This window comes from Tachysurus fulvidraco, chromosome 5 (assembly GCF_022655615.1).
Source record: "Tachysurus fulvidraco isolate hzauxx_2018 chromosome 5, HZAU_PFXX_2.0, whole genome shotgun sequence".
Classification (NCBI taxonomy): Eukaryota; Metazoa; Chordata; class Actinopteri; order Siluriformes; family Bagridae; genus Tachysurus; species Tachysurus fulvidraco.
The window spans coordinates 141,439-145,814 of NC_062522.1; the positions used below are offsets into that span (position 1 = coordinate 141,439).

Here is a 4,376-nt window from a genome sequence, read left to right on the forward strand (position 1 = left end):
CACCACCTTCGAGACCGCGGAGATGCTATGTAACCAAGTTTTCCGCTTTTATGGCCTTCCAGAAGACATCGTCTCGGACCGAAGTCCTCAGTTCACCTCACGGGTCTGGAAGGCCTTCTTCAAGCGACTCGACGTTAACATCAGTCTCACTTCAGGGTACCACCCCCAATCTAACGGTCAGACGGAGCACCTCAACCAGGAGATCGTCCGTTTTCTCAGAACGTACTGTCACCACAGTCAGAACGAGTAGAGCCGGTATCTGATGTGGGCAGAATACGCACAAAACTCTCTCATTAAACCCACCACCGGCCTGACACCCTTTCAGTGCGTCCTCGGGTACCAACCTCCCTTGTTCCCCTGGTCCGACATGCCCACCGACCTACCAGCCGTTAACGACTGGTTCCGACGGAGCGAAGAAACGTGGGCCGCGGTCCACCGACAACTACGGAGAGCCGTCCGAACGCAAAAAAACCCAGGCTGACAGACACCGCCGGGAACACCCTGAGTACCAAACCGGCCAGTGGGTTTGGCTCTCGACTCGCGACATCCGGCTCTGCCTACCCTGCCGTAAGCTCAGTCCCAGGTACGTGGGCCCGTTCCGAGTCCTCAAACGTATTAACCCCGTCGCATACCGCCTCTCACTACCAACCTCCTACCGCATCTCACCCACCTTCCACGTTTCGCTGCTGAAACCGGCCGTTGAGCCGAGGGAGGATCCGGAATCCACCACTGCCCCATCTACACCGCCGCCGCTGATGGTCGATGGCGAAGAGACGTATCAAGTCCACAAACTGCTCGACTCCAGACGCCGAGGGGGCCACTTAGAATACCTGGTCGATTGGGAGGGGTTCGGTCCGGAAGAACGCTCATGAGAGAAGGCGAGGGACATCTTGGATCCGTCGCTCGCCACCGAGTTTCACCAACGGCACCCAGAGAAACCAGCGCCCCGTCCACGGGGGCCGTCGTCGGGAGCCGCTCGTAGGAAGGGGGCTCTGTCACGAGCAACGAACCACCGTGGGAGCGTCGCCTTAGAGACGCATCTCCGGAGTACTAGTGCGCTTCCGCACTACACTCCCCATCAGCCACCTCGCCTCCTGATTACACCACCACCTGTTTCTCATTTCCCATTCACATAAATACCACGCTTCTACTCCATACTGGTGCGAGGTCTCGACTTGTGTTACTACAGTCATTCTGAGCGTTTCCTGTGTTCTGTTTTCTGGTTATTACTTCTGCTCCTTCTTCCTGACTTTCTGATTGTTTGCCGCCTGCCCCGAATTTTGCCTGTCCCCGATTCGGATTCTGCTCACCCTCTGATATTGTGTTTTGCCGGTTCTGACCCCTGCCTGTTTGACTCCGATCTGTGTTTATATTTGAATAAACTCTGCTGCAAATGGATCCCCAGCAGTATGCCTCCTCGTCATTACAGTCTTTTTAACACAAATATAATACTGCGTAGGAGAGTATTAATGCAATTTATCTGACATTTACAGTCTTATTTTTACATATATTTTTTTCTCTCATAAATTGTTTTCTAATTTCTATGTAAAGCACTTTGAATGACCTCTGTGTATGAAATGTGCTATACAAATAAACTTGCCTTGGAGTATATTCCTGATTTATTATTATTATTATTATTATTATTATTATTATTATTATTATTATTATTATACCTTTATTTATCCAGGGATAAAATCACATTGAGATAGATCTCATTTACTAGTGCGCCCTGGTCAAGGTAGCAGCACACAATAGACAACATAAAACAAATTAAGTACATAGAACAATAATCACAACACACACATTTCCAACAATAAAACAAGACTAAAACAAGATTAAGAACAAGTGCAAACAGTTTGGAATGTTCGGTTGAGATACAGCTTAAACTCATTCATTGAGATAAGTACACTCAATTTCAATGATCTTGGAATCTCATTCCAAGCAGTTGATGCACTATAAGTAAAAGCAGCTTTTCCAAACTCTGTCTTCATTAAGGGAACATTTAAAAGAATATATCTACTTGAACGCAGATTATGCAATTGACTACTGACAGTTAGTAGACGATTCATGTAAAGAATGATTGTAGCATAACGTGCATGCTATAACCCATGCATGGTAGACAATGACATTCAATACAGTTTGGTGGAGGAAGAGAGCAACACTGGGGATGCGAACTTGTCCACGGACAATCCGGGCAAGGACACAAGCAAGGAGAATGCGAAGGGGTCCAAAGACAATCTGGGCAAGGAGACAAGCGAGGAGAATGTGAACATGTCCAAGGACAATGGAGACCTGACCTCACCGTTCTCTATACCAAGTAAAAAAAATTCAGAGCAAAGGAAAGTGTGTGATGTTTGGGTACCGACTGCTCTAGTTGTTAAAGCTGCTCTACTGAAGCTTGACTTTATCTTAAACATGTAAACAGCAAATTTTATTAGCTCTCATAAGACACTGCTGCAGTTGTCAAGTGCAACCAATCTCTTGGTGTATGGACAGTACACTTATAAATTACTCTTCAAACTGGTGTATAGCTGCTTTTATAGTAAAACCCAGGGAATATGGCTTGTAGTGCAAGCATGAGTCTTATATTATACTTATATTAACATATTTATTTATTTATTCAAACTTTCCTGAATGCTTAAGCAAACAGATCAGAGATTGATTTGATAACATTATGGGTGTGACCTAATATTCTAATCACCATGCTTGATTGACTGGTTATAACTGATGAGGTTAAAGTTCAGACTGCTAAAATTTACTTGAATGACAATTTGCACAGACTTATAATAACTGGATAAAAGTTGAAGCTTTTTATTAGCATTTTGTTAAGGAGCAATGCAGCCTCCAGTGCAAGGGCTTGTTTAATGGCCAGTGGGTTTTCCAGCTCTGATATTTCTTCTGGATTCTTGCTAACATGACCAGAAGCAATTTTTGCTGTATTCAAGAGAGAGAAAAATAGAAGTTGATGAGGGAGCTACTGATTATTGCTGATAAGAAGAACTAAATTGTGTTCTAAATATTTGACACTTCAGGTACTTTTAAATGAGGAAACAAACGCTCATTTCTTCACCATATTATGGATCTTTTTCTAAGCCTAGACAACTGAATGGGAAAGAGATTCACTTCCTCTTAATTCCTTTCTCTCCAAACTTTACTCTGGGGCACAATTCAGTTCAACTTGGCAAGAAGGCTGTCTAGTCTAGTCTGTCTAAAGAACCAATTTCGTTAAAAGTTATTTTGAAAGTTAGCGAGTAATAGTTCTGAAAAAGCTCTTCAGTGCCCCCTACTGGTGGAATACTCAAGTTCTGTTTAAGAAAGCACTGGATCAAATCTTTAAGGGTCTGTATTTACCATCACGTTGTTACATAGCAATTCAAGGAGTTTATTAATTAGTTGATGCTAATCTGTGCTAGCATGGCTATGAGACTGAGTTAGGGAGAAGCTGCTATATTGTACTGATTATACAAATACTAAGAAATTAACTAGACTAGAACACCGTTAACATTCACGTTTAAAAATCACATGTGCAGCTAAAGGAGTAAACACTTTATACAGAGACATGCAAAGCTGCAGAAATAAGGTTAACAAAAAATAGTAAACCAACACACAGGACCTTTCTCTTTCTGGACTTACGGCAGTCAATAGAAGAAAACCCTTCCATAAAAAACACATCCTTCCCTGCAGCAACATGCATCAAACCAACAAACGGTGAAGTTTCTCCTCACACAAGCAGCAGTATTCCTGCACACCGTCCTGTCTCTGTTGTGTTTCAACTCCAGACATCACTCTGCCTCAGCCTACAACCTCCGTTTGATCTGACTGAGACTTTTTCAGAGAAAGTGATCGTCACAATCACAATAATGGCAGCGATTTCTGTTTGAGGTTCATGTCGGGTGAAAGAACCACAACTAACAACCGCAGACAGACACACGCCAGACAGACACACACAAAACACACAGACACACAGAAGAAGCACACACACACGTGTCCAGCAGCAATCCCACACAGTTCAGTGATGAAGAGGATGTTGAAGAGTCCTGATCCAACGATGGTCTTTACTCCAATGTCTGCTTGAGTGAATAACACACCTGCAAATGCATATTAGATCTAAAATGTGTTTTTAAATTAAGCTCTATATCACGATCATTTAACCAATTCAATTCAAGTTTTCAATTCAAGTTTATTTGTATAGCGCTTTTTACAATAGACATTGTCTCAAAGCAGCTTTACAGAACATAAACATAAAGCAGAAGGTAGACATAATTAATGATAAAGGAAATAACGAATAATAAAAGAAATAAGAATTAACAGAATAAAAATTCTAGATTATTATTAGATGTATATAGTTCACAGTGTGTATGTATTTATTCCCCTAT

The 4,376-nt window shown here is 42.5% G+C and overlaps 1 long non-coding RNA gene across 1 annotated transcript; it reads left to right on the plus strand.

The window, feature by feature from the left end:
* Positions 1-3,390: 3,390 nt before the first annotated feature.
* LOC113639941 lies at positions 3,391-3,931 on the plus strand. The gene is made up of 2 exons (XR_003439937.2): positions 3,391-3,509; positions 3,835-3,931. It is a non-coding gene; the product is annotated as an uncharacterized LOC113639941 (long non-coding RNA).
* The last annotated feature ends 445 nt before the right edge of the window (positions 3,932-4,376 follow it).